At 43.1% G+C, this 19,132-nt stretch overlaps 3 non-coding genes across 3 annotated transcripts; all 3 read left to right on the plus strand.

The window, feature by feature from the left end:
* Nucleotides 1–2,327: 2,327 nt before the first annotated feature.
* LOC138361574 (5S ribosomal RNA) lies at nucleotides 2,328–2,446 on the plus strand. Its single transcript, XR_011227039.1, has one exon. It is a non-coding gene; the product is annotated as a 5S ribosomal RNA (ribosomal RNA).
* An 8,313-nt stretch (nucleotides 2,447–10,759) lies between these two features.
* LOC138361575 (5S ribosomal RNA) lies at nucleotides 10,760–10,878 on the plus strand. The gene has a single exon (XR_011227040.1). It is a non-coding gene; the product is annotated as a 5S ribosomal RNA (ribosomal RNA).
* Nucleotides 10,879–19,013: 8,135 nt separating this feature from the next.
* On the plus strand, nucleotides 19,014–19,132 carry LOC138361576 (5S ribosomal RNA). Its single transcript, XR_011227041.1, has one exon. It is a non-coding gene; the product is annotated as a 5S ribosomal RNA (ribosomal RNA).

Consider the following 19,132-nt stretch of genomic DNA (forward strand, 5'->3'; position numbering starts at 1 on the left):
ACTCTTCCTTTTTACATGAGTGAGCTACCCGTTTTATTCATTTTATCCTTCTCAGAGCTGTTTTGATAGTATCCAAATGATGGTAAATGAAAAGGGAGGACACGAATATCTACCCAGAATTCAGGACTGGCAATCGATATGCATGTTTGAGTGAGAATCTTTTTCTCTCTCAACTTAGGTATACGTTTATGTCGTACCTAAAAGCGAGAACCACACTATTGGGACAAGTATGCAAGGCCCAATTTTCCTAACAAGCACAGTTAATTTTGTTATTTTCGAACATTTCTTTCCAAATTGGTTTATCCAATTAACAGTATTATATTAAGATCATGAATTGCTGGGTTAGGTTAGGTTAGCTTAGCTTAGGTTAGGTTAGGTTAGCTTAGCTTAGCTTGGGTTAGCTTAGGTTAGGTTAGGTTAGCTTAGCTTGGGTTAGCATAGGTTAGGTTAGGTTTGATTACATTTCTATGTTAGATTTAACTCAAATTCAAAACAATTGCCAGTCATTCGGCTTGTTAGTCAACTTGCCTCTAATAGGGGCAATTTGTCTAACAAGACTATTTAGTTTTGTGTGTATATATATATATATATATATATATATATATATATATATATATATATATATATATATATATATATATATATATATATATTATTATTATTATAGCTTCAAGACTCTGAACCAATATAGAAGCATCAAGAGGAAGTGCTTGTGTTATGGGCCAATAGGCCTTCTGCAGTTACTTCCATTCTTATGTTTTTATTCCCATTGGTTCGTGTTTTATCTTGTGTAAATGTCAATCACCTTACCCAAAACTTTGGTACCATATCACCTCACCCATGTATATATATATATATATATATATATATATATATATATATATATATATATATATATATATATATGTATATTATATATATATATATAATATAGATGTATATTATATATATATATATATATATATATATATATATATATATATATATATATATATATATAATATAGATGTATATTATATATATATATATATATATATATATATATATATATATATATATATATATATATATATATATATAATATACAGAGTAAATCTACCCCAAAAGTAATGATTTATTTGTCTACAAAACTAAACTCTTTTTTGGAATCATATGAGGCCCCTCCACTGAGGGGGGAGGCCTGGATGTTTATTGTCATGTGTATTCATGCTGCTTGCATGTCGTCGTTTATTTTGCCTTTGTTGTTTTTTTGACAGCTTTCTTTGCCTTGGGTGGTTTGGGAGATTTTGAAGCTCTCTTTATTTTGGGCTTTTTGTTCCCAACAACAAGCTGCTGCTGCTGCTGCTGCTTCTTTTTCAAGGCTGTAGGTGGTTTGTTGCTTGTGGCGGCTTTCTTGGGAGTTACCACGGCCTTCTTTGCTGCTGTAGATGGTTTCTTGGTTGTGGTGGCTTTCTTGGGAGTTAGAACGGCCCTCTTCTCTGCTACGGCCAGCTTGAATGATCCACTAGCTCCACTTCCCTTGGTCTGAACAAGAATGCCGTCAGCCACTGCTTTCTTGAGAAATCTTCGGATGTAAATGGCGATCTTGGCAGCCTCGACTTTGTTGTTGGCAACAACGTACTTCTTGATTGCTTGTAGAGACGAGCCCTTACGGTCTTTGAGTGCTGCGACCGCGGCTAGAACCATTTGACTAGTTTTCGGGTGAGCAACCTGGACGCGAGGTTTCCTGGTGGTGGCCACCACAGCAGCAGCAGCCGCAGCCTTCTTGGTAGGCTTTGCTTCTACCATGATGATGATGAACCAACCAAGGTGATGAGAGACGCTCAGACAGTCACGGGGGAATGATGCTGCCGCCGCTTGAGCCGAACCTATTTATGTGCCGGCACGGTACAGAAGCTGCAACCTGGCAACTCGTCCACCAATCACGACGGTTGGTTTTACGGCTCCGAAACCTGGATCCCATATCTTCTCTAAAATAGAAGCATTTGTTCATGTTCTTTGTAAAAGTATCATAAAGCAGGACAGATGAGACAAATATCATAAAAACTGAAGAGCAGATGAGCACACACATGTTTGTATTACAAAAGAAAATCCACAAATTCATTAGAAATTGGCAGGGCAGGCTGAGGAAGTAGGTAGATGTAAAATGTCTGTAAATGGCGAAAGAACATAAACCCAAGACTGAATAAACGATGTTAAATATCCATGCCAAGGAGACAAAAATATGTTAGGATACAATTACCATTAAGACACCACAAGCAGGTCCGTATCCTGCCGCGATGACTTAAAAGAGTTGGTTATTAGCCACAATGTGTAGGCAGTCTCATGCCAACGGCCATACCACGTTGAGAACACCGCTTCTCGTCCGATCAGCGAAGTTAAGCAACGTTGGGTTTGGTTAGTACTTGGATGGGTGACCGCCTGGGAACACCAAATGCTGTTGGCAATAATGTTTTTTGTTTTGTTTTGTTTTGTTTCGTTTGTTTTTGTTTGAATGGCTGGCTCCACGGGAAATTCACGGAGTTGTGTGGAATAAGGCCTGGTAAAATGAATTAATATGTATGTCATGTTTAAAACAAACTCGCTTAATATAGATATTGTGTGAGGCTTTATACAAAAACAAACAACCAAAACAAAACATGTTGTATATATATATATATATATATATATATAGCTTAATCCGGGTTTGAACTCGCAACTCCAAGAATACGCATCACTTATATACACTTTACCACTGGACCACTGCTGCAGGACACTAGCTTGATGCTGAGGTATCAATTTAATGACGTAAATGCCATTTCCACAAATAAATGATAATTAAAAAGTATTTGTATGTACAAATCTTTTCTGTTTAAAAGGCTACAATATCAGTTACTGATATAATTTGTGTTAATGTTTCTATACCCACAAGAAGGCATATTTTTGCTTATATGTAAAGGGTACGGAGAAGGAATCCACAGACCATCATTCCCCTCCCCTTCCCTCCCCCCCCCCCCCCCCCCCCCCCCCACCCCCAACTCCCACCTACTACCACCACCACCACCACCACCACCACCAATCACCACCAATCACCACCAATCACACCACCACCAATCACCACCACCACATCTAACCGAAAACCCCCTAACACATCAACCCTCCCCCCAATCAACAGGCGAAATAATAACCCTCAAATGCCTGCCTGCCTGCCTGCCTGCAAGCCAATACTAACGGTCTTCTCAGAAAGAAAATCTCTTTGTATCTGTATTACTTGATGAAATGTATGATTCTAATAATGAAAATAAATTTTGATGTCGGTTGTATGAGCATAATGACCAATATGCACATGATATGAATGAATTAAATAGTGTAGTTTTAAGTAATTAGGTTGTAGACACATTAAGCGGATATGATATTTGACGCGTCCAGAACTGGTGATTTTTGGTTTAGTTTTAAATGCACCACCACCACCACCACCACCACCACCATTGCTTCCCCAGAGCCTAATTAAGGACCGGTAAAAGGAGTCAATATGTATGTCATCTATAAAACCAAAGAATGAATAAAAAAACACACACAAACCTACATAATAGTATTAGGAAGATTGTATGGCAAAAAAAAAAAAGTATTATTCCCATTGGGTCGTTTGAACTCGCGACTTCCAAAACACCAGCCACACACCTTACAACCCAGCCACCATAGAGTTGGTATAATTGTGCAACTTTAGTTATAAAAGTAAAGTTTTCTCACATTGTATTGATAACTTAAAGGATTTTTTTTTTTTTTTTGCATGTACAAATCTTATTGTCTGTTCTATGAAAAGGCTTGATGTAAATTATGTATTTTTTGAATGATTGAATTGTAGGCACATTAAGCGGATTCGATATTTGATATATCCAGAAAAGGCGATTTATGTTCAGTTTTAAAATGCATCACCGTTAACGCTAAAGGACTGGTAAAATGACTCGATGTTTGTCATTTTTAAAATAAACACTAAAACAAGGCCCTTAACATATATAATGTTTGAATATAAATTGAATGCATATAAATACAAAGTGGGAGTGGCTGGCTGGCTGGCTGGCTGGCTGGCTGGCTGGCTGGCTGGCTGGCTGGCTGGCTGGCTGGCTGGCTGGCTGGCTGGCTGGCTGCCTGCCTGCCTGCCTGCCTGCCTGCCTGCCTGCCTGCCTGCCTGCCTGCCTGCCTGCCTGGCTGCCTGGCTGCCTGCCTGCCTGCCTGCCTGCCTGCCTGCCTGCCTGCCTGCCTGCCTGCCTGCCTGCCTGCCTGCCTGCCTGCCTGCCTGTCTGGCTGCCTGGCTGCCTGGCTGCCTGCCTGCCTGCCTGCCTGCCTGCCTTGCCTTGCCTTGCCTTGCCTTGCCTTGCCTTGCCTTGCCTTGCCTTGCCTTGCCTTGCCTTGCCCTGCCCTGCCTTGGCTGCAGCTGGCTGGCTGGCTGGCTGGCTGGCTGGCCGTAAATCAACTCTTAACAACACCACACCACACCACACCATCACTCATCACCCATCACCCACCACCGGCCCCAGTCTCCCAGCCTCTCTTATATACCCGAGCAGGCCCTTTAAATTATTTGAATTGTTGCACTTCGGCCAATGGCAGGCACGATCGCTGCTGCTCAAACATATTCTGGTTCACAAGTATTAATATATATATATATATATATATATATATATATATATATATATATATATATATATATATATATATATATATATATATATATATATATATATATATATATATTCATGAAACACATTAAAACCTTGATCATTTATTCATTCATTACGTCTAGTGAAGAATTGCTTTTGTTCATTTGTATGATTAAAAATGGATAGAATATGAATTCCTCGCTTAAAGTAAAATATAAAATATATATTGGATTTATATGATTGGTTAATATTCCAAGTGATGCTGAATATCCCCTATAATTTTGTTTTGTTTGTTTGTTATGTACACATTCCAAATGAAATCAATATAAATGTTATTATTAATGTTTGAAAGTTGATTGTCTACTTGAATCTCTCTATTAAAGTGTGTGTGGCTCCGGATGGAGCCTGGTTATGGTATTTGTCGCGGTGGGTGGCAGAAGTGCTTACTTCTTCTCTGTCTTCTTTGGCAAAAGAACTGCCTGAATGTTTGGAAGAACACCTCCCTGTGCAATGGTTACGCCAGACAGAAGTTTGTTGAGTTCTTCGTCGTTGCGGATGGCCAACTGCAAGTGACGTGGGATGATACGGGTCTTCTTGTTGTCACGTGCGGCGTTACCGGCGAGCTCGAGAACTTCGGCAGCGAGGTATTCCATGACGGCTGCCAGGTAGACAGGAGCGCCAGCACCGACGCGTTCGGCGTAGTTGCCCTTACGCAGCAGACGGTGAATTCTGCCCACGGGGAACTGAAGTCCGGCCCTGCTGGAGCGAGACTTTGACTTGCCCTTCACTTTGCCTCCCTTGCCGCGTCCTGACATTGCTGCTGCTGTTGTGGGTTTGTGGTGTTTTAATGCCGGCCCGCAGATCGAGCTTCGTGTTATATACCCCGCTCAGGATCAAGGGAGTCCGCCACTGACCAATCAGCGCGCTCCGCCACGCGACCCGCTCTGAGCTGAGTCGCGAGCGGGATATAAAAGGAAAGCTCGACTCGCGCAAAAGTTCATTATTGTATCGCAACGCCAGCCAGCACGAGCATCATCATGCCACCCAAGGCATCTGGAAAGGCTGCCAAGAAGGCCGGAAAGGCCCAGAAGGCCATTGCCAAGGGCGATAAGAAAAAGAAGCGCAGGAGGAAGGAGAGCTACAGCATCTACATCTACAAAGTGCTGAAGCAGGTCCACCCCGACACTGGTATCTCTTCCAAAGCCATGTCGATCATGAACTCGTTCGTGAACGACATCTTCGAGCGCATCGCCGCCGAGGCTTCTCGCCTGGCCCACTACAACAAGCGTTCCACCATTACCAGTCGGGAGATCCAGACGGCTGTAAGGCTCCTGTTGCCCGGAGAACTGGCCAAGCACGCCGTCTCTGAGGGCACTAAGGCCGTCACCAAGTACACCTCCTCCAAGTAAACGGCTTACTTACTGCCCTGTGGTGGTGGCTTGGCCTCAAACCAACAAACTCGGCTCCATTGGAGCCACACTTTAATTTCTAAAGAGATTGTGAGTGTTAGACACCAATACTATTATAACAAAAACCTCTGTCACTGAAAGCAAATAGCTATAAAATGAGAATATTTATGAAACTGTCTGTGTGTGTTTCTCTCTCTCAGTCTCTGTCTGTCTGTCTGTCTGTCTGTCTGTCTGTCTGTCTGTCTGTCTGTCTGTCTGTCTGTCTGTCTGTCTGTCTGTCTGTCTGTCTGTCTGTCTGTCTGTGTCTCTCTCTCTCTCTCTCTCTCTCTCTCTCTCTCTCTCTCTCTCTCTCTCTCTCTCTCTCTCTCTCTCTCTCTCTCTCTCTCTCTCTCTCTCTCTCTCTCTCTCAACACATATAAGCACTCGGTATCTTTTTTCTAGAGATTAGAGATTCATTGTTATGTTCCACATTAGGATTACTATGCAGGCCACCCTCTTAGGTTTGAAAATGTCAAGAAAACGGTTAATTTAAAATGTCATCTCCTAACTTAACAGATTAAGCCAGAGGACCGAAAACAGAATAAAACAGGACTGGACAGTATGTCACTTATACAAGCTGCTTTTATTTCTAGTACAGTATGACAATTTTTATTTTGGGGGGGTGGGGGGGGTGGGTGATCCTTGACAGTGCATAAGAGCGAAAAGCGACGGCGTTTTGTTTGTAAGAGAACAGGTTGTACTACAAATGACTTGATTTATTGATATCACGTGTATGTATGACACCTAAATTAGTGTATTTGTTTATTTATTTATTTATTTATTTATTATATGTGTAGATGAAGGTTAATTCATATGACTGATGCTAGGAATGTCTGAAATCTCCTTAGAAGGATATTTTGGCCCTGAGAAGGGCCGAGTTTGGTGTATACTAGGGTGGTCGATTTAGCTTATGCACGCTCTCCACGGATACGGCGAGCAAGCTGAATGTCCTTTGGCATGATGGTGACACGCTTGGCGTGGATGGCACAGAGGTTAGTGTCCTCGAAGAGACCGACCAGGTAAGCCTCGGATGCCTCCTGTAAAGCCATGACGGCAGACGACTGGAAGCGAAGATCGGTCTTGAAGTCCTGGGCAATCTCGCGCACCAGACGCTGGAAGGGAAGTTTCCTGATGAGCAACTCGGTGCTCTTCTGGTAACGACGGATCTCACGCAGGGCGACCGTTCCGGGCCTGTAACGGTGAGGCTTCTTCACACCCCCTGTGGCAGGAGCAGACTTGCGTGCTGCCTTGGTGGCCAGCTGCTTACGAGGAGCCTTGCCTCCCGTGGACTTGCGAGCAGTCTGCTTGGTGCGAGCCATGGTGAACAACTGTGGTTTGTGATGGCCGGCGCCGAAAAATTTTTGCTTATATACGCCGTCTCGAGGCGCTTGCTCGAGCGCCATTGGCTGCTCGACTCGCCTACGTCACCCCGTTGCCCCTCCCCTCCTTCCTCTGGCTGCAGCCAACAGGCGGCTCACCTCAATCACTATTATCGCTGATTTTGCTCTATTTTTTGGATTTGTGCAAAAGTCATTTCACAGGGACGTGAAACAGACGAGTAGGCAACTGCAGTTTTGAAAGCGTTGTGAGAAAGCCGTGTCTATTCGACCACAAGCGTAAAGTAAGGGCAGGCAGGAGTTGCAATGCTACTAGTACGTCCGCTTGATGGGATATAGTCGGGAAATCGTGCGGGCATTCGTCAATTCGATTCACACAACTACAACACCATGACTGGACGCGGCAAGGGAGGCAAGGGACTCGGAAAGGGTGGCGCCAAGCGTCATCGTAAGGTGCTACGTGACAACATCCAGGGCATCACCAAGCCCGCTATTCGTCGCTTAGCTCGTCGTGGCGGCGTCAAGCGTATTTCGGGTCTCATCTACGAAGAGACCCGTGGCGTCCTGAAGGTGTTCCTCGAGAACGTCATCCGTGATGCTGTAACCTACACGGAACACGCCAAGAGGAAGACCGTCACTGCCATGGACGTGGTGTACGCTCTGAAGCGCCAGGGTCGTACCCTCTACGGATTCGGCGGATAAGAGCTTGGCTAATCCATCGATTCCACCCACCACCACCTCAAAACGGGACCTAATTAGGTCCCTATACTTTTTTACTGAAGGGCTTAATAGACGATAACATAAATTGTTTTGATATCAGCTAGCACATTGGGTCTTATGAAATCTATTTTTTATCCTCGCATGCTTAAAGGGACTCTGATTGGGGTGGGGGGGGGGGGAAGGTTTGTTACGTTATATACTAGCAGAGCAGGATCATTGGTGGGGGGGGGGGGGGGGTGTGAGGGGGAGAGAGAGAGAGAGAGAGATCTTTCCCAACTCTTCCTTTTTACATGAGTGAGCTACCCGTTTTATTCATTTTATCCTTCTCAGAGCTGTTTTGATAGTATCCAAATGATGGTAAATGAAAAGGGAGGACACGAATATCTACCCAGAATTCAGGACTGGCAATCGATATGCATGTTTGAGTGAGAATCTTTTTCTCTCTCAACTTAGGTATACGTTTATGTCGTACCTAAAAGCGAGAACCACACTATTGGGACAAGTATGCAAGGCCCAATTTTCCTAACAAGCACAGTTAATTTTGTTATTTTCGAACATTTCTTTCCAAATTGGTTTATCCAATTAACAGTATTATATTAAGATCATGAATTGCTGGGTTAGGTTAGGTTAGCTTAGCTTAGGTTAGGTTAGGTTAGCTTAGCTTAGCTTGGGTTAGCTTAGGTTAGGTTAGGTTAGCTTAGCTTGGGTTAGCATAGGTTAGGTTAGGTTTGATTACATTTCTATGTTAGATTTAACTCAAATTCAAAACAATTGCCAGTCATTCGGCTTGTTAGTCAACTTGCCTCTAATAGGGGCAATTTGTCTAACAAGACTATTTAGTTTTGTGTGTATATATATATATATATATATATATATATATATATATATATATATATATATATATATATATATATATATATATATATATATATATTATTATTATTATAGCTTCAAGACTCTGAACCAATATAGAAGCATCAAGAGGAAGTGCTTGTGTTATGGGCCAATAGGCCTTCTGCAGTTACTTCCATTCTTATGTTTTTATTCCCATTGGTTCGTGTTTTATCTTGTGTAAATGTCAATCACCTTACCCAAAACTTTGGTACCATATCACCTCACCCATGTATATATATATATATATATATATATATATATATATATATATATATATATATATATATATATATGTATATTATATATATATATATAATATAGATGTATATTATATATATATATATATATATATATATATATATATATATATATATATATATATATATATATATATAATATAGATGTATATTATATATATATATATATATATATATATATATATATATATATATATATATATATATATATATATAATATACAGAGTAAATCTACCCCAAAAGTAATGATTTATTTGTCTACAAAACTAAACTCTTTTTTGGAATCATATGAGGCCCCTCCACTGAGGGGGGAGGCCTGGATGTTTATTGTCATGTGTATTCATGCTGCTTGCATGTCGTCGTTTATTTTGCCTTTGTTGTTTTTTTGACAGCTTTCTTTGCCTTGGGTGGTTTGGGAGATTTTGAAGCTCTCTTTATTTTGGGCTTTTTGTTCCCAACAACAAGCTGCTGCTGCTGCTGCTGCTTCTTTTTCAAGGCTGTAGGTGGTTTGTTGCTTGTGGCGGCTTTCTTGGGAGTTACCACGGCCTTCTTTGCTGCTGTAGATGGTTTCTTGGTTGTGGTGGCTTTCTTGGGAGTTAGAACGGCCCTCTTCTCTGCTACGGCCAGCTTGAATGATCCACTAGCTCCACTTCCCTTGGTCTGAACAAGAATGCCGTCAGCCACTGCTTTCTTGAGAAATCTTCGGATGTAAATGGCGATCTTGGCAGCCTCGACTTTGTTGTTGGCAACAACGTACTTCTTGATTGCTTGTAGAGACGAGCCCTTACGGTCTTTGAGTGCTGCGACCGCGGCTAGAACCATTTGACTAGTTTTCGGGTGAGCAACCTGGACGCGAGGTTTCCTGGTGGTGGCCACCACAGCAGCAGCAGCCGCAGCCTTCTTGGTAGGCTTTGCTTCTACCATGATGATGATGAACCAACCAAGGTGATGAGAGACGCTCAGACAGTCACGGGGGAATGATGCTGCCGCCGCTTGAGCCGAACCTATTTATGTGCCGGCACGGTACAGAAGCTGCAACCTGGCAACTCGTCCACCAATCACGACGGTTGGTTTTACGGCTCCGAAACCTGGATCCCATATCTTCTCTAAAATAGAAGCATTTGTTCATGTTCTTTGTAAAAGTATCATAAAGCAGGACAGATGAGACAAATATCATAAAAACTGAAGAGCAGATGAGCACACACATGTTTGTATTACAAAAGAAAATCCACAAATTCATTAGAAATTGGCAGGGCAGGCTGAGGAAGTAGGTAGATGTAAAATGTCTGTAAATGGCGAAAGAACATAAACCCAAGACTGAATAAACGATGTTAAATATCCATGCCAAGGAGACAAAAATATGTTAGGATACAATTACCATTAAGACACCACAAGCAGGTCCGTATCCTGCCGCGATGACTTAAAAGAGTTGGTTATTAGCCACAATGTGTAGGCAGTCTCATGCCAACGGCCATACCACGTTGAGAACACCGCTTCTCGTCCGATCAGCGAAGTTAAGCAACGTTGGGTTTGGTTAGTACTTGGATGGGTGACCGCCTGGGAACACCAAATGCTGTTGGCAATAATGTTTTTTGTTTTGTTTTGTTTTGTTTCGTTTGTTTTTGTTTGAATGGCTGGCTCCACGGGAAATTCACGGAGTTGTGTGGAATAAGGCCTGGTAAAATGAATTAATATGTATGTCATGTTTAAAACAAACTCGCTTAATATAGATATTGTGTGAGGCTTTATACAAAAACAAACAACCAAAACAAAACATGTTGTATATATATATATATATATATATATAGCTTAATCCGGGTTTGAACTCGCAACTCCAAGAATACGCATCACTTATATACACTTTACCACTGGACCACTGCTGCAGGACACTAGCTTGATGCTGAGGTATCAATTTAATGACGTAAATGCCATTTCCACAAATAAATGATAATTAAAAAGTATTTGTATGTACAAATCTTTTCTGTTTAAAAGGCTACAATATCAGTTACTGATATAATTTGTGTTAATGTTTCTATACCCACAAGAAGGCATATTTTTGCTTATATGTAAAGGGTACGGAGAAGGAATCCACAGACCATCATTCCCCTCCCCTTCCCTCCCCCCCCCCCCCCCCCCCCCACCCCCAACTCCCACCTACTACCACCACCACCACCACCACCACCAATCACCACCAATCACCACCAATCACCACCACCAATCACCACCACCACATCTAACCGAAAACCCCCTAACACATCAACCCTCCCCCCAATCAACAGGCGAAATAATAACCCTCAAATGCCTGCCTGCCTGCCTGCCTGCAAGCCAATACTAACGGTCTTCTCAGAAAGAAAATCTCTTTGTATCTGTATTACTTGATGAAATGTATGATTCTAATAATGAAAATAAATTTTGATGTCGGTTGTATGAGCATAATGACCAATATGCACATGATATGAATGAATTAAATAGTGTAGTTTTAAGTAATTAGGTTGTAGACACATTAAGCGGATATGATATTTGACGCGTCCAGAACTGGTGATTTTTGGTTTAGTTTTAAATGCACCACCACCACCACCACCACCACCACCATTGCTTCCCCAGAGCCTAATTAAGGACCGGTAAAAGGAGTCAATATGTATGTCATCTATAAAACCAAAGAATGAATAAAAAAAACACACACAAACCTACATAATAGTATTAGGAAGATTGTATGGCAAAAAAAAAAAGTATTATTCCCATTGGGTCGTTTGAACTCGCGACTTCCAAAACACCAGCCACACACCTTACAACCCAGCCACCATAGAGTTGGTATAATTGTGCAACTTTAGTTATAAAAGTAAAGTTTTCTCACATTGTATTGATAACTTAAAGGATTTTTTTTTTTTTTTGCATGTACAAATCTTATTGTCTGTTCTATGAAAAGGCTTGATGTAAATTATGTATTTTTTGAATGATTGAATTGTAGGCACATTAAGCGGATTCGATATTTGATATATCCAGAAAAGGCGATTTATGTTCAGTTTTAAAATGCATCACCGTTAACGCTAAAGGACTGGTAAAATGACTCGATGTTTGTCATTTTTAAAATAAACACTAAAACAAGGCCCTTAACATATATAATGTTTGAATATAAATTGAATGCATATAAATACAAAGTGGGAGTGGCTGGCTGGCTGGCTGGCTGGCTGGCTGGCTGGCTGGCTGGCTGGCTGGCTGGCTGGCTGGCTGGCTGGCTGGCTGGCTGGCTGCCTGCCTGCCTGCCTGCCTGCCTGCCTGCCTGCCTGCCTGCCTGCCTGCCTGGCTGCCTGCCTGCCTGCCTGCCTGCCTGCCTGCCTGCCTGCCTGCCTGCCTGCCTGCCTGCCTGCCTGCCTGCCTGCCTGCCTGCCTGCCTGTCTGGCTGCCTGGCTGCCTGGCCTGCCTGCCTGCCTGCCTGCCTTGCCTTGCCTTGCCTTGCCTTGCCTTGCCTTGCCTTGCCTTGCCTTGCCTTGCCTTGCCTTGCCCTGCCCTGCCTTGGCTGCAGCTGGCTGGCTGGCTGGCTGGCTGGCTGGCCGTAAATCAACTCTTAACAACACCACACCACACCACACCATCACTCATCACCCATCACCCACCACCGGCCCCAGTCTCCCAGCCTCTCTTATATACCCGAGCAGGCCCTTTAAATTATTTGAATTGTTGCACTTCGGCCAATGGCAGGCACGATCGCTGCTGCTCAAACATATTCTGGTTCACAAGTATTAATATATATATATATATATATATATATATATATATATATATATATATATATATATATATATATATATATATATATATATATATATATATATATATATATTCATGAAACACATTAAAACCTTGATCATTTATTCATTCATTACGTCTAGTGAAGAATTGCTTTTGTTCATTTGTATGATTAAAAATGGATAGAATATGAATTCCTCGCTTAAAGTAAAATATAAAATATATATTGGATTTATATGATTGGTTAATATTCCAAGTGATGCTGAATATCCCCTATAATTTTGTTTTGTTTGTTTGTTATGTACACATTCCAAATGAAATCAATATAAATGTTATTATTAATGTTTGAAAGTTGATTGTCTACTTGAATCTCTCTATTAAAGTGTGTGTGGCTCCGGATGGAGCCTGGTTATGGTATTTGTCGCGGTGGGTGGCAGAAGTGCTTACTTCTTCTCTGTCTTCTTTGGCAAAAGAACTGCCTGAATGTTTGGAAGAACACCTCCCTGTGCAATGGTTACGCCAGACAGAAGTTTGTTGAGTTCTTCGTCGTTGCGGATGGCCAACTGCAAGTGACGTGGGATGATACGGGTCTTCTTGTTGTCACGTGCGGCGTTACCGGCGAGCTCGAGAACTTCGGCAGCGAGGTATTCCATGACGGCTGCCAGGTAGACAGGAGCGCCAGCACCGACGCGTTCGGCGTAGTTGCCCTTACGCAGCAGACGGTGAATTCTGCCCACGGGGAACTGAAGTCCGGCCCTGCTGGAGCGAGACTTTGACTTGCCCTTCACTTTGCCTCCCTTGCCGCGTCCTGACATTGCTGCTGCTGTTGTGGGTTTGTGGTGTTTTAATGCCGGCCCGCAGATCGAGCTTCGTGTTATATACCCCGCTCAGGATCAAGGGAGTCCGCCACTGACCAATCAGCGCGCTCCGCCACGCGACCCGCTCTGAGCTGAGTCGCGAGCGGGATATAAAAGGAAAGCTCGACTCGCGCAAAAGTTCATTATTGTATCGCAACGCCAGCCAGCACGAGCATCATCATGCCACCCAAGGCATCTGGAAAGGCTGCCAAGAAGGCCGGAAAGGCCCAGAAGGCCATTGCCAAGGGCGATAAGAAAAAGAAGCGCAGGAGGAAGGAGAGCTACAGCATCTACATCTACAAAGTGCTGAAGCAGGTCCACCCCGACACTGGTATCTCTTCCAAAGCCATGTCGATCATGAACTCGTTCGTGAACGACATCTTCGAGCGCATCGCCGCCGAGGCTTCTCGCCTGGCCCACTACAACAAGCGTTCCACCATTACCAGTCGGGAGATCCAGACGGCTGTAAGGCTCCTGTTGCCCGGAGAACTGGCCAAGCACGCCGTCTCTGAGGGCACTAAGGCCGTCACCAAGTACACCTCCTCCAAGTAAACGGCTTACTTACTGCCCTGTGGTGGTGGCTTGGCCTCAAACCAACAAACTCGGCTCCATTGGAGCCACACTTTAATTTCTAAAGAGATTGTGAGTGTTAGACACCAATACTATTATAACAAAAACCTCTGTCACTGAAAGCAAATAGCTATAAAATGAGAATATTTATGAAACTGTCTGTGTGTGTTTCTCTCTCTCAGTCTCTGTCTGTCTGTCTGTCTGTCTGTCTGTCTGTCTGTCTGTCTGTCTGTCTGTCTGTCTGTCTTGTCTGTCTGTCTGTCTGTCTGTCTGTCTGTCTGTCTGTGTCTCTCTCTCTCTCTCTCTCTCTCTCTCTCTCTCTCTCTCTCTCTCTCTCTCTCTCTCTCTCTCTCTCTCTCTCTCTCTCTCTCTCTCTCTCTCAACACATATAAGCACTCGGTATCTTTTTTCTAGAGATTAGAGATTCATTGTTATGTTCCACATTAGGATTACTATGCAGGCCACCCTCTTAGGTTTGAAAATGTCAAGAAAACGGTTAATTTAAAATGTCATCTCCTAACTTAACAGATTAAGCCAGAGGACCGAAAACAGAATAAAACAGGACTGGACAGTATGTCACTTATACAAGCTGCTTTTATTTCTAGTACAGTATGACAATTTTTATTTTGGGGGGGTGGGGGGGGTGGGTGATCCTTGACAGTGCATAAGAGCGAAAAGCGACGGCGTTTTGTTTGTAAGAGAACAGGTTGTACTACAAATGACTTGATTTATTGATATCACGTGTATGTATGACACCTAAATTAGTGTATTTGTTTATTTATTTATTTATTTATTTATTATATGTGTAGATGAAGGTTAATTCATATGACTGATGCTAGGAATGTCTGAAATCTCCTTAGAAGGATATTTTGGCCCTGAGAAGGGCCGAGTTTGGTGTATACTAGGGTGGTCGATTTAGCTTATGCACGCTCTCCACGGATACGGCGAGCAAGCTGAATGTCCTTTGGCATGATGGTGACACGCTTGGCGTGGATGGCACAGAGGTTAGTGTCCTCGAAGAGACCGACCAGGTAAGCCTCGGATGCCTCCTGTAAAGCCATGACGGCAGACGACTGGAAGCGAAGATCGGTCTTGAAGTCCTGGGCAATCTCGCGCACCAGACGCTGGAAGGGAAGTTTCCTGATGAGCAACTCGGTGCTCTTCTGGTAACGACGGATCTCACGCAGGGCGACCGTTCCGGGCCTGTAACGGTGAGGCTTCTTCACACCCCCTGTGGCAGGAGCAGACTTGCGTGCTGCCTTGGTGGCCAGCTGCTTACGAGGAGCCTTGCCTCCCGTGGACTTGCGAGCAGTCTGCTTGGTGCGAGCCATGGTGAACAACTGTGGTTTGTGATGGCCGGCGCCGAAAAATTTTTGCTTATATACGCCGTCTCGAGGCGCTTGCTCGAGCGCCATTGGCTGCTCGACTCGCCTACGTCACCCCGTTGCCCCTCCCCTCCTTCCTCTGGCTGCAGCCAACAGGCGGCTCACCTCAATCACTATTATCGCTGATTTTGCTCTATTTTTTGGATTTGTGCAAAAGTCATTTCACAGGGACGTGAAACAGACGAGTAGGCAACTGCAGTTTTGAAAGCGTTGTGAGAAAGCCGTGTCTACTCGACCACAAGCGTAAAGTAAGGGCAGGCAGGAGTTGCAATGCTACTAGTACGTCCGCTTGATGGGATATAGTCGGGAAATCGTGCGGGCATTCGTCAATTCGATTCACACAACTACAACACCATGACTGGACGCGGCAAGGGAGGCAAGGGACTCGGAAAGGGTGGCGCCAAGCGTCATCGTAAGGTGCTACGTGACAACATCCAGGGCATCACCAAGCCCGCTATTCGTCGCTTAGCTCGTCGTGGCGGCGTCAAGCGTATTTCGGGTCTCATCTACGAAGAGACCCGTGGCGTCCTGAAGGTGTTCCTCGAGAACGTCATCCGTGATGCTGTAACCTACACGGAACACGCCAAGAGGAAGACCGTCACTGCCATGGACGTGGTGTACGCTCTGAAGCGCCAGGGTCGTACCCTCTACGGATTCGGCGGATAAGAGCTTGGCTAATCCATCGATTCCACCCACCACCACCTCAAAACGGGACCTAATTAGGTCCCTATACTTTTTTACTGAAGGGCTTAATAGACGATAACATAAATTGTTTTGATATCAGCTAGCACATTGGGTCTTATGAAATCTATTTTTTATCCTCGCATGCTTAAAGGGACTCTGATTGGGGGGGGGGGGGGGGGGAAGGTTTGTTACGTTATATACTAGCAGAGCAGGATCATTGGTGGGGAGGGGGGGGGGTGTGAGGGGGAGAGAGAGAGAGAGAGAGATCTTTCCCAACTCTTCCTTTTTACATGAGTGAGCTACCCGTTTTATTCATTTTATCCTTCTCAGAGCTGTTTTGATAGTATCCAAATGATGGTAAATGAAAAGGGAGGACACGAATATCTACCCAGAATTCAGGACTGGCAATCGATATGCATGTTTGAGTGAGAATCTTTTTCTCTCTCAACTTAGGTATACGTTTATGTCGTACCTAAAAGCGAGAACCACACTATTGGGACAAGTATGCAAGGCCCAATTTTCCTAACAAGCACAGTTAATTTTGTTATTTTCGAACATTTCTTTCCAAATTGGTTTATCCAATTAACAGTATTATATTAAGATCATGAATTGCTGGGTTAGGTTAGGTTAGCTTAGCTTAGGTTAGGTTAGGTTAGCTTAGCTTAGCTTGGGTTAGCTTAGGTTAGGTTAGGTTAGCTTAGCTTGGGTTAGCATAGGTTAGGTTAGGTTTGATTACATTTCTATGTTAGATTTAACTCAAATTCAAAACAATTGCAGTCATTCGGCTTGTTAGTCAACTTGCCTCTAATAGGGGCAATTTGTCTAACAAGACTATTTAGTTTTGTGTGCATATATATATATATATATATATATATATATATATATATATATATATATATATATATATATATATATATATATATATATATATATATATATATATATATATATATATTATAGCTTCAAGACTCCGAACCAATATAGAAGCATCAAGAGGAAGTGCTTGTGTTATGGGCCAATAGGCCTTCTGCAGTTACTTCCATTCTTATGTTTTTATTCCCATTGGTTCGTGTTTTATCTTGTGTAAATGTCAATCACCTTACCCAAAACTTTGGTACCATATCACCTCACCCATGTATATATATATATATATATATATATATATATATATATATATATATATATATATATATATATATATATATATATATATATATATATATAATATACAGAGTAAATCTACCCCAAAAGTAATGATTTATTTGTGTACAAAACTAAACTCTTTTTGGAATCATATGAGGCCCCTCCACTGAGGGGGGAGGCCTGGATGTTTATTGTCATGTGTATTCATGCTGCTTGCATGTCGTCGTTTATTTTGCCTTTGTTGTTTTCTTGACAGCTTTCTTTGCCTTGGGTGGTTTGGGAGATTTTGAAGCTCTCTTTATTTTGGGCTTTTTGTTCCCAACAACAAGCTGCTGCTGCTGCTTCTTTTTCAAGGCTGTAGGTGGTTTGTTGCTTGTGGCGGCTTTCTTGGGAGTTACCACGGCCTTCTTTGCTGCTGTAGATGGTTTCTTGGTTGTGGTGGCTTTCTTGGGAGTTAGAACGGCCCTCTTCTCTGCTACGGCCAGCTTGAATGATCCACTAGCTCCACTTCCCTTGGTCTGAACAAGAATGCCGTCAGCCACTGCTTTCTTGAGAAATCTTCGGATGTAAATGGCGATCTTGGCAGCCTCGACTTTGTTGTTGGCAACAACGTACTTCTTGATTGCTTGTAGAGACGAGCCCTTACGGTCTTTGAGTGCTGCGACCGCGGCTAGAACCATTTGACTAGTTTTCGGGTGAGCAACCTGGACGCGAGGTTTCCTGGTGGTGGCCACCACAGCAGCAGCAGCAGCAGCAGCCGCAGCCTTCTTGGTAGGCTTTGCTTCTACCATGATGATGATGAACCAACCAAGGTGATGAGAGACGCTCAGACAGTCACGGGGGAATGATGCTGCCGCCGCTTGAGCCGAACCTATTTATGTGCCGGCACGGTACAGAAGCTGCAACCTGGCAACTCGTCCACCAATCACGACGGTTGGTTTTACGGCTCCGAAACCTGGATCCCATATCTTCTCTAAAATAGAAGCATTTGTTCATGTTCTTTGTAAAAGTATCATAAAGCAGGACAGATGAGACAAATATCATAAAAACTGAAGAGCAGATGAGCACACACATGTTTGTATTACAAAAGAAAATCCACAAATTCATTAGAAATTGGCAGGGCAGGCTGAGGAAGTAGGTAGATGTAAAATGTCTGTAAATGGCGAAAGAACATAAACCCAAGACTGAATAAACGATGTTAAATATCCATGCCAAGGAGACAAAAATATGTTAGGATACAATTACCATTAAGACACCACAAGCAGGTCCGTATCCTGCCGCGATGACTTAAAAAGAGTTGGTTATTAGCCACAATGTGTAGGCAGTCTCATGCCAACGGCCATACCACGTTGAGAACACCGCTTCTCGTCCGATCAGCGAAGTTAAGCAACGTTGGGTTTGGTTAGTACTTGGATGGGTGACCGCCTGGGAACACCAAATGCTGTTGGCA

Source organism: Procambarus clarkii, unplaced genomic scaffold, assembly GCF_040958095.1.
Source record: "Procambarus clarkii isolate CNS0578487 unplaced genomic scaffold, FALCON_Pclarkii_2.0 HiC_scaffold_487, whole genome shotgun sequence".
In the NCBI taxonomy this organism is placed as follows: Eukaryota; Metazoa; Arthropoda; class Malacostraca; order Decapoda; family Cambaridae; genus Procambarus; species Procambarus clarkii.